Source organism: Echinops telfairi, unplaced genomic scaffold (assembly GCF_000313985.2).
Source record: "Echinops telfairi isolate 266 unplaced genomic scaffold, ASM31398v2 ScPeMD7_23;HRSCAF=83, whole genome shotgun sequence".
NCBI lineage: Eukaryota > Metazoa > Chordata > Mammalia > Afrosoricida > Tenrecidae > Echinops > Echinops telfairi.
In genome coordinates this window covers 25,837,143-25,849,186 of record NW_022103920.1, presented here as the reverse complement: position 1 = coordinate 25,849,186, position 12,044 = coordinate 25,837,143, and positions in this window count along the sequence as shown.

Genomic DNA, 12,044 nt, shown 5'->3' with positions numbered 1-12,044 from the left:
GCCAATGAAAAAAATAAAACAAAACAAAAAAACACAACACAACAACAACAAAGAAAAGTTTGTAGTTAATTCAAGGACTGTTTGTTGGCCTTAAGGAGTTGAGTCTGATAGGGTGCCAAGCCCCGGGCTCAAAGTCTATTTTTGGTATTCCCTGGGGACTTCATCGCTCTGTTCTGGCAGTCTATGGTATAGTTGGCTTTGCTTTGTTCTGTTTTGCTTTGCTTTATATTTTAAATTTAGCTCTAAATAGCACACCATACAATTCAATAGCTCAATCATATTAAGAACAGTTTTGCAATCATCATTACAATGAACTCTGGAACATTTCCTTCCTTCTTGAACTCATTGCTGTTGACTTCCTGTTTCTGGACACACACCCCCACGCTAATGTACCTTCAGGTAAATATTAATCTAGTTTTTATCTTCATAGATCCATCCATCCTGACTTCCCTATACAGAAAACATACAAGCAACAAACAAAAAACAAAAAAGGAGTGGTCTTCAATTTTTAATACTTTGAAGAAATCTTTTGTAGCATATATACCAAATATCACATCCTGACTGCCACTTTCATCGACATAGATTATGGAAATATAATGAAATCCTTGACAACGTCAATCTTTACTCAGTTTATCAAGATGTTGCATATTGGTCCAGTTATGAGGATATGTGTTTAAAGTATGATACACACTGCAGGGTATATTTTTGATCTCCATCAATTAGTGCTTTGAATCCTCTTCTCATTCAATTAGTAAGGTAGTGTCCTCTACTAATTGCAGCTTGTTAATGAGTCTTCCTCAATCCTCATGTCATGCTTCTTTTCATATTGCTTCTCAGATTCTTTCTTAGCTCGCAGAGTGAATAAAACCCAAACGCATTGCCATATAGCTTCTTCCACCTCATAACTACCCTATAGAACAGAGTAAAACTTTCTCTATAGGTATCTGAGAATATAAATATGTATGGGAGTGGAAAGCCTTATCTTTTCCCCATAGAACTGCCAGTGGTTTCGAACTACTAATCTCGCTCTTATCAGCCCAACAGGAAACACCATCAGGACTTGATAAAATGACACGACCTTGAGATACCCCTTTCCTGCTTTCCAGTTATGAGAACCTGCTCATCTAGTTGAACTGCTGTCTTTCTGTTTATGCGCAGGCTTTGCAAAAGCACAATGGACTGTTATAGAATCCCCACTCTTCACAGTGTCGGTCATCATTTTTATGCACCCACAGATAACTTTTCATAGTCTTTAAAACATGAGTAAAGATATTTTGCTTATCAGCTCCACTCAGTTGCGATCCATGTACTCTCAACAGCAACCTTCTTCCTTCCATGCTCCTGAATATGGCTTGAGTTGCCTGCACTTCTCTGTTACTATTGCAATCATTTGTATATTTATGTTAAGCAAAACTTGGGTGTGATATTACATTGTTGAATAATTCTTTGAAATATGGACATCTTACAGTTCGTATGCCAGATAGCTCTTTTACCAATGTCTTGGCCTAAGAACTGAGTGTTTCCAGCATTGCATGTTCATGTAAATGTCTCACTATGTTCCTTCCTAGAGGCTTGATTTTGCCATTTCTTTCAGTGCAGTACAGCTTAGAATACTTTCCTCAATTCCATCATTTCTTGATTACATTTCCTGATATGATTGAACATCACCAAAATTTTGGAATAACTAAAAGAAAAGAGAAAGAAAGCAAAACACACCTCCCTGTCACTGACTTGGTTCTGACTCATAGCAACATACCGGCCTGGGTCGAACTGCCCCTGTGCATTTCTAAAACGGCACTTTTTTTTTTCCTCCCTAAGTTTCTATCCCACTTCATCCACAGGTCCTACAATTCAATAATTGAATTCTCAAAAATAGTTGTACAATCATTACCACAATCCATTTCAGGATATTGTACTCATTGTTATTCATGTAATTATTTGAACCTGAAAACTGTTTAGGGGAGTAGAAAATCTGATCTTTCTCTTGAGGAGCAGTGGGTGGCTTAGAACTGCTGATCTTTGGTTAGCAGCCCACAGGATGACATTTTCTATTCTTCTCACATCTTTTGATTCTTCCTGCATGGTTTAGTATTTTGCCCATCAAAAAACAAAAAACAAAATATTGCCATGGAGTAGATTTTGGCTTAGAACAACGCTAATAAGATAGCGTAAAACTGCAGAGTAAAAGTAATTCGCTGCCTTCCAGTCAATGCTGACTCACCGTGCCCCCCCACCCCCACCCCCCATGTGTTTCTGGAAACTCTTTATAGGAGTCAAATGCCCAGTGTTTCTCCTGCAGAGGAAAATTAGTACAGGTTCATCAAATTGACTACAAATTTAATTGCAGAAGTACTGTCAGCTCAAAGACGTACATACAAGAGTTATAAGGTGCTTACAATATGTATTTTACAGAACAGGTTGTAAAAGAAATTCCCCACGGCAGCTCATTTCATAGAGACACCGTGCACAAAAAACTGTTGTGATTTTTTTTTGGTCCTTTTGCATCAAGAACCCTTCTCGGAGTACATCGCTGCTCTGTCCTGATCTGAACCCAGCGAGAAAAGCAAACCAACATCTCCACATGTACCCGTGCTTCTGGAAACACGATGGACACAAACGTCATCCATTTGTGCTGCGTTTGTTTTAATCTCGCTGAAAAAGCAGAACTAGGATGTGGTTCAGCCATTGTACGTTAGTCAACGTTCCTTTCGCTCGCCTCTCTTCCATGTCTAATTGTTCCAGCAAAATTTATTGAAAATAGTATCTTTTCTTCTCTTATTTTTCTTTGCTCTTGCTCAGTCTCACACAGGCCTCTCTACTCCTCCACTGGGTTCTATAATTCACTGGAATGGCCACTCAGAACTCAGACAATGTTCACAATTATGGAGTTTATTGTGGAAGTTAATTTAGGTTGCAATTAAGGTGAGAAATGCTCAGCAGATAGTTGTCCATGCCAAAGGGCACACCACTCGGCTGAGTCTCCAACCAAAGGCACTTAGCCTTTCTTTCTGAGTCAGCAAACCCGGATCCCTGAATTAAATGCCGTAGTGAAGTAAAATGTCTTAACATGACTCTTCTGCATGTCTCTGTAACACCCACCAGATGATTGGATGGGATCATGCAACGATGCTGCAGCATGGGCTCAGGCACAGGACCAGTTCTCAAGGATGGGGCAGGACTGTGCTGTGTTTGGTCCTGTTGGCCACAGGGTCTCCAGGAGTTGTAACCAACTTGATAGCACCTGTCAACAACCACAGGCAAACAGAGCATGTGACAAAATGAATAGAGGCCCTGGCCAGGTGTAGTTGACACTCCCCTGGCTATAATAATGAGCCATCCTGGAGGCAAGAACAGAAGGGGTCCTGGGACCATCAGGGCACAAGAAGAAGCAGCCCAGAGACAATGGGGCAAGCAAAGGAGCCAGGCCGAGACTTGGAAGCTGTGAGGCAAAGCAGCAAGCAGGTTTCGTGGCCCATAGAAGCACTAGTCATGGGATCGCATGACTGAGAGGCTGAGGACTAGGGAGAGACTTGGCTGCTGGCTGAGGAGAGGGGTTGCTGGAGATCAGCGACTGTATCCTTAATGTTTTCTAATCCTAGCCCTATTAATTCTGTTAACTTCCCTAATAAATACCCTTTGTCATGAGTACTGTCTGTGAGTTGTGTGTGGCCATTGCAACAGGTTATTGAAGCCAGCAGAGAAGTGTAGGACCGTGGGACAAACAGACAGTGTTGGAATAGGATACAGAAGGATGAACGGTCGAGGTATGTCTGACCTCTGCCTTGTAGCAAGAAGCCTTGGCCTCTGGCAAGTTAAATGATCTTTTTGTTTTGGATAGCCACAGGAGGTCAGAGGTGGTCACTAGGCTGATTTAAGTGGCGGAGGCACCCTGTTCCACAAGCCAGGCTCCTGCACAAAAGCACTCAGCTGTATTTTCTTTGTGGACTGGAAGCCCACCATTCTGGTTCATGGTTCTGCTGACAGCACACCTCTGATGTGCAGCCCCTCCCCTGAAACAAGGTGGTTCACTGAACAGAGATCCTGCGGTCTGGAAGACACACTCAATTGCTGGCTCTTGCTGGTAGTTAGAGGCTTACCTTCTGCTTCTGAAATGAGTTATTTTATACCCAGCAGGTTGGCACTTACCCACAACTGAATAAGATTATACAATCAGTATTTGTTCTTCACAATCTTGCCCAGACCCAGGGAAAGGTCATTTGGTGGGAATAACAAAAATATTTATGACCAGCCCAAAACAAACACACTACCATTGGGAGTTGATGCCTACTCATGGCAACCCTCCAAGACAGGACATAACTGCCCCTGCGAGTTTCCAAGACAGTAACTCTGTATGGGCATAGAAAGCCCCATCTTTCTCCCAGAGAGTTCCTGGTGGTTTTGAAAGGCTGGGCTTGCAGTTAGCCACCCAAATGCAGCCATTGTGCCACCAGATCTCCTCTAATTATAATTAGAAGTTTCATAAATAAAGTTATAGCACTGCAGCGCTTTTGTCAAAGACCATATTTGTTTGGTTATGTAAAAAATTAAGATTGCTGGCCTCTCTACTGTATATATTACTCTATGTATGTATTCTTTAGCCATGGCTAATGTTCTATTGGGACTTATCAATTGTAGTCTTCAATACAGCTATTATGTCTTGTGATTTTTGTTTTAATTCTTTAGTTTTGTTTGGTCTTTTGAGACTTTTGTCTGTCATTGAAACTTTATAATCATTTACTAAATATACACAAGATTATGTGCTCAGGTTTTGTTTGAGATTATGCTTAATTTATCCGTATAATTGAAGAATTTATATTTTAACAACATGGAGTATATTAACTAGGAGGACAATGAAATCAGTGACTTGGAGTCATTGCGCAACATCCTTTATCAGCTATATATCCCAAACCAGATCACTAGGTGACTGAAACCTCTTAGCGATGAACGGCTTTCGTTCACGATTGAAGATGGTGACACTACTACGTACTTCTTGACTTAAGAAAAGTGTTCTATGGAGAGGGGACACATTTACAATTATCCTTGATTTTATAAGTGTTTCAGTATTTGCAAAAAATAAGAAAAGAAAAGTGTACTGACCACGCTCCCTCCCACCAGGGGGATGAACAATAGAAATGCAGGGGAAGGAAGACAGCAGTTGGTGTAAGATATGAAAACAGTAATACTTTATAATTTATCAAGAGGTCAAGAGGGTGGGGGGAGAGAGGAGCTGATATCAAGGACTGAATAGGAAGTAAATGCTTAGAAAAATGATAATGGCAACATATGTACAAATATGCTTGACATAATTGATGTATGGAATGTTATAAGAGCTGTAAGAGTCCCCCCAAATGTTGTTTTTTTTTTAAATGAAAGTATACTTAATGCTATGTTACATAAACAGAAATCTCCTTGGTCTTCAAAGTTTTGGAATTTTCCATTCCTTAAGGGAAACAATAATTGCTTAGCAAATGTGAAGACAATCAAAAAATGTTAGCATCTTTTCCAGAGACATAAATAAAAGTGTAGTGGAGGTAAGATTTCTTGCATTTCTGTAAAATTTAAATTAGGGTTTTATTGTTTTTCATCACCAAAAATGAGCCTTCTTAGAATTTTAACAGACATGGTCTATTAATCTACACATAAAATTTCTGCATAATCACTGTAATCTTCCTGTAAAATTAATTAGCTCTTTCACAACTTTAGAACTCAAAAGAAGTTAAAATTTTAAAAGCCTTGGGCTCATTTCTGTGAGAGATATATGTGAACAGATGTGTGATTAAGAAGGATTTAAAAAGTAATAATGACTAAAATAATTGACACAAATAGTGCCTATCTGTAGCCTCAGAGGAATGTGACTGAATGAAATAACCAATTTGAAGTTAAAAGATTCATTTTATTTTATGTTTTTCTTCCTTTTCTGGTGTGCTTTTCTTTTGCATATCTATGGAAAAGCTTTCTTTTAATCAATTTATCAATGTAACATTGTGCGGGCATTCAAAAGCAAGTTAGGCATAAGGGATAAGAAAGAATAAATAATTTTCTGTATTGACAAAAAATCATAATGATTATTTGTTGTATAATACTCTATTGTCAGAGATATAAGGTAGGATTTTGTTACATAGGCATTAATGCTGTGGATGTTGGATTTTCACAATATCCTAATTTAATGCAATATGAATAATTTAATGTATTTATGTTATCTGCTTTGTTTGGGCAGGTAATCAGAATTTATATAGAGTCATTCACTATCTGTATTCATTCATTTATCTTATATAAAAATAAAATCTACAGATTGAACTTGAAGACTAAGATACAAGCACAGGTGATTTAACTGAAACCTCAATGAGTTGAGACAGGGAAATATAATCCTTGTCCTTAGAATTCACTTTCTGAAAAAAAGACAGTAACCAGTTGGGAAATGCAACTATCCTAATAGAAAAATTACTTGGAGTGCCATTTCTAATTAATTCAACTCTAATTCTTCTTTCCCAACTCTGAAATTGATTAGGTAAAGGGAGAAATGAATATATCAAGAATCAGGTGTTTATTTTCCTGTCAACAAATGGCTCTTCGGCATTAAACAAGTCCCCAAACTTTTTTACTTGTAGTGATTATTTTTTCTCCTCCCTTATTATTGGGGGAGTTATAGTAGCTGTACTTCTTAATGAGACTATTGTGACAACCCTGTCAGATGTCCCCCATACGTCTAAGAAGCCAGGCGAGGCTCTGCCAAGACAACAATATAATCGACAAGGAAAGTACCATTCAGTTTGAGGCACCTGGTGGAGCTCCTAACAACCAGAAATCCCTACTCAGTGATGTATCCAAGGCCATAGAATTTAATTTGGATAACACTTAAGTAATAAAAGAGTCATATGTGTTTTCTAACACCTTTAACAGTCATCATTATAGTAATGGTATTCTATATTCATTATTCACATTATGAAATAATTGTAACTGTGACATGGGAATGATTAGTTTATTTAGGAAATATTTTTGAGTTTTTATTTTATATATATGGCATTGATCTTTTAAAACGTACGAATCGGGTGAAGAACCCTTGGCTCTAAAACATCTACCTTTTGTCTAAAGCAGGGACATTTCATAGCCCCTCCCCATTGATTTAGAAAAACTGACATCCAATGCTTTCCTCCTGTCAATTACAGCGTGAATCAAGTTCAACAGTGTGCCAGCATGGCTATTGTCCTGTCCTCCTAACCCACAGCTAGGGAGAGCGCTTCTCAGTCCTTCAAGAGCCAGTGAGCTTACCTAACATGAAAGAGGCAGCTAGATGGAACATCACTAGCTTGCATAGATGGAAACGTGTAGACTTCAGTGAGAGGATTCCAAACAGAAAAAGAGATAGGAAAAGAAATAAAAGAGGGGAAATGTGAGCAACAACAACAAAAAGATTGGTTCGTCGTTGGTTGGGGTCATAAAAGGGAGTTTAAAAGAACTGGAGAAAGACTATCTTAGGGTAAAAATGATCTGATGTGCTTGGTAGGCTACAAAGATTTACAATCATTATCACAGGATGCCAAAAATGTAAACTTTTTTTTTAAGAAGAGATAATAAAAATACCCAGGTGGCAGAAAACATTGCCTGGGCCAGAGTTAGTTATAAGAATTAACTCTAGGACTTTTTCCTTAGAAAATGTTTGCTCAAAATGCAACCGATATTTGGTTTCCTGGGAAAACCGTAACAAGTGGACCAGCCTCCTCCCCCCAAGCTTTCTTCTTGAGAATTTGTTTCAGTATTGTTCTCATGCAAGAATTATTTTTTAGACCATTTTATGCTAATGTATCTATGTCCAACCCTCTTCTTTGAGGTGGCTGCCTTCTTTGTATGACTGGATCCCAGAGAATGTATAGGCTATTTATAGTTCCTTTAGCTGATGGAAACACCAGGGCAGGCATCTGTGAAAGTCTGATCTAATTTTTTGAAAAGCAGCATAAATCAAAACAAACAAGCAAACAAAAATCCCTACTATGAAGTCAATTCTGAGCTGAAGAGCAGAGTGGAATTGTCCCTATGGGTTTGTGAAGCAATGAATCTTTACAAAAGCAAAAATTCCCATTTTTCTCCTACAGAGCAGCTGGTGGTTGAGATGCTAATGTTGTCACTCGCAGTCCTGCCCATAATCTACTAGACCATCAAGTATTTTTCTATTATCACAGGAATTACCCATAAAATTGCAGTACGTAGCAAACTCCCCGGTGGGGATGGGGATAGTGCTTTGGGACCAGCATCGGGCTGCTAAGCTGCTAGGTCTGAAGGTTCCAAGTCACCATCTGTTCCTGGGCACAGTAACAAGGCTCCCTGATTCTCTCAAAAATCTATACTGGAACCTGCATAGCATTCTCTAAGTGGGAACTGGTTCCATGGACATGGGTTGGTTTGGGTGTGTGGGCATGGGGGAAGTTTTGTAGATTTCAGGATCATGTCTATAACCCTGCCTTCTTTCTAAGGTGATGGATTCTAGACATCTTGTCTGCTTTTTCAGCACCAAATTCTCATATCTTAAGCCTTATGAGATATCCAATATGCATTGTGATTTTTCTGACTCTTAACTGTGTCTTTTGACCTCGGCCTTCTCCATGAATTCACACCAAAGTTTAGCAAATCACTTGAAGGAAACACATTTATAGAATGTCAATTCCTTATTGGGATCTTGAATGCTCAAATTCTGTTGCAGCCATGGAATCTTTCTCTTTTTAAAAATAATCTTTTCCCCTTCTCAGAAAGAGCATCTATTCCCTGAAAACTTCTATATTATCACTAAACACAGAAATATACAATTTAATATTTATATTGTTGATATTCGGAAAAGCAACTTAAATCTCTTCAGAGTTCAGATTCAAATACGTCTATCCAAAACCTTGATGTATTAGTTCACAGTTTTACATGAAATAACTCAGTCAATAAAACATAAAAGACTAGTCATAAAAACATAAACCTAGATTGAAGAAATATGAGTCATGATTTTAAAATAAATCTTACAAGAGAATCCATTAATTTCTATATGACTTCCCTTTTACAATTTGAAGTTAATATGGTTTTAGTACTCCTGTATAGCTGAACAGTCAACTTATTATTTGTAGGCATTGGGAAAGACTCAGTGATGAATATCGAAAACTATTGTTTTCACCATTGATTCGCACTCAACATCGAGGAAACAAATATCCTTACAGCTAGATCAATAAGCAGCACCATGATAAATGGAGAAAATATTTAATTTTTCAAGATTTTGTTATTTTCTTTGGAAGTAGTAGTCAAGCATTCAACCAATATATTTATTACTTGGGGCAAATCTGCTACAAAAGTTCTCCTGAAACATGTTAAAAAGCAAGAATGCCACTTTGCAAAATACGGAATGCATGAATAAAGCTGTAGCATTTTCTACAGCCTCCTAGTCACGTTAAAGCTGGCAATGAATTAAAAGACTGAACCGGAATGGGTGCCTTTGGATTATGATGCTGATGAACAATATTAGATATACCAGAGCTGGGAGAGGAGTGGAAAAATCTGTCTAGGAAGACAGCAGTATTGCTCCTTAATAACAAAAATGACCGGACTTCATATCATGCACTTTGGATATTAATCAAGCGGAATTAATCCTGGGGAAGGAAATCATACTGCGCTTGCAGAGGGTCAACCAAAAAGAAGCAGACCTCAATGAGATGAATTAATGCATGATTGCAAAATAGATTCAATATAGAAAAATAGTGCAGAATTAGTGTCCCCCCCCCCACCTAGTGGTACATAAGAACACTATGAGTCAAATTCAACTCAATAGGCACCTAGCAATGACATGAAAGACACTTGTTTTTAAGTATTCTCTTCCACTATACCAGGCTATAATCGAAAACCAGCACATCAGTCATCTTCGTAGAATATCACCTTAAAATATTCTTCTCCAGAAACAAATTTATAGGTTAAACTTTCAAAGGCCCTGCCTGAGTGAATAAAACCAACAAGCACGTAGGATTGATAACTAAAATTGAGACTGTAGAATAGTGTAAATGGTTTGCCCTTGCCTCCTAACCCAAAGGGTGGTCATCTCATCGCACCCTCTCTGAACAAGGGAAGAAGGCCTGCTTCCGTGCGATTACATCATTGAAAACCCCATAGAGTACAGCACCTTAAGTGGATGGGGTTGCCAGCAGTCAAAATCAACTTGATGTCAAAGATTTTTGATTAGTTGTAATTACTAAATCACGTGTGCATTTTTCTTCTCTTCTTTTTTCTTTTGGCAACATGGCAATTTAAAAGTATTTCTCAAAGCCAGTCTTCCTAAGCACCCTCTCTGTTGAATCCTCAAGCTCACTGCCAGTGGGTCCGTTCCAACTCAGGGCAGTCCTGTAGGGCAGAAGTTTCCAAGACTATAAGTCTTTATTACCCAGGTCATGGTGTTTTCAAACGCTTCGTGTTCATGTGAAAGTTGGGCATTGAATAAGGAAGATGGAAAATAATTGCTGCATTCGAGTTATCGTGCTGGTAAAGATTGTTGAAGACACCATGGGTTCCCAGAAGAACAAAAGAATCTGTCTTGGGAGTACAGGCCCCTTAGAAGCATGCATGTTAGGCGGGACCGATCACAATGACCCACGTATAACTCCTCACCCCACCCCTCCAGCTGGATGACAACAGAAGCGTGGGCGAATGGAGATGATGTAAGATATGAAAATAATAATAATTTATCATTTGTCAAGGGGTCATGCAGGAGGGAGGGAAAAGAGGAGCTAATACCACATAAAAAGGAAATGTTTTGAAAATGATGATGGCAATCTATGTACAAATGCGCTTGATACATTTGATGTATGAATTGTTATAAGAGCTGTAAGAGCTCCCCAATAAAATGATTTATTATTATTTTTTAAAGTATGGTCCTTTAAAGCTAGGATGCTGAGACTTTGTCGCATGTGGACTTGCAATCAGGAGAAGCAAGTCCCTGGAAAAGGACATCTTGCTTGATGAAACAGAAGGGCGTATGAAAGAGGAAAGCCTTCCACGAGATTAACTGGCAGCGAGGCCAGCAGGGGCTCAATTGTAAGAATAATTGCGCAGCGGGCGCAGGACCGAGTGGTGTATCCTTCTGTTGTACAGAAGTCTCCGATGAGTCTGAACTGACTCCAAGACACCTAGAAACAGCAACCAACAACAAATCTTTATGGGAGTAGAAAGCTTCATCTTTCTCCCGCCGAGAATAGTTGATTTTGAACTAGTGATCTTAGCAGCCCCAATTCCAACCCACTCCACCACCAGGTCTCCTTGCTCAGAAGTGCATTCCAGAATGACCTCTCTCAGTGGAAGCTCTGCATAACCAGACGCTGCATTACAAACAACTTACCACTGTGCCATTTCCCCCGATTGTTTGAAGTAATTAAACAGGCCTTTTATTTTCTTTTGGGGAAAGTAAAGTAAATGAAAATTTGGTAAAATTGTTATCTTTTTATCTGTGCACTGATTAACAAAGAAATGATGAAGTGAGTAAATCCATGTATTTGTGTTTACATAGAAAAGAGTATATATATGGTGCACTTCTTTGACAGGCTTTGTAAAGGATTTGACAATTCTGTGTTTGAGACATAAACTTCCAATTACCTCTAAGCCTCTAGAGTCATTTCAAGATCAAGGATAAATACATATTTGTTTCACCTAATGTCAAATCACTCAATGTCTCTCTCCTGGTGCCAGTCACTCAGTTGACAGTGACTTTTTAAAATACGGGTAATTTATATAAGTTGGCATTATGTAGACATCCTGGTCAGCATGTTAAGTGCTGCTTTCTCACATAAAGATGGAATATATTAATGAGGTGCAATTGCCATGAATTATTTTTATACTATTTTCAAAAGCAAATGACATAAAGTCAAAATTGCATTCTTGAACCTGCCTGTTGTTATACAAATATTAGGGTGATTAATTTGTTTGTGGCTTTAATGATAACAATCAAAAGACTAAATATTGTTTAGCCTTTACATTTAAAGTGGATAAGTTTTATTATTTGATTTCCTAGCTATTTTTCAATGACAAAAAGAGAT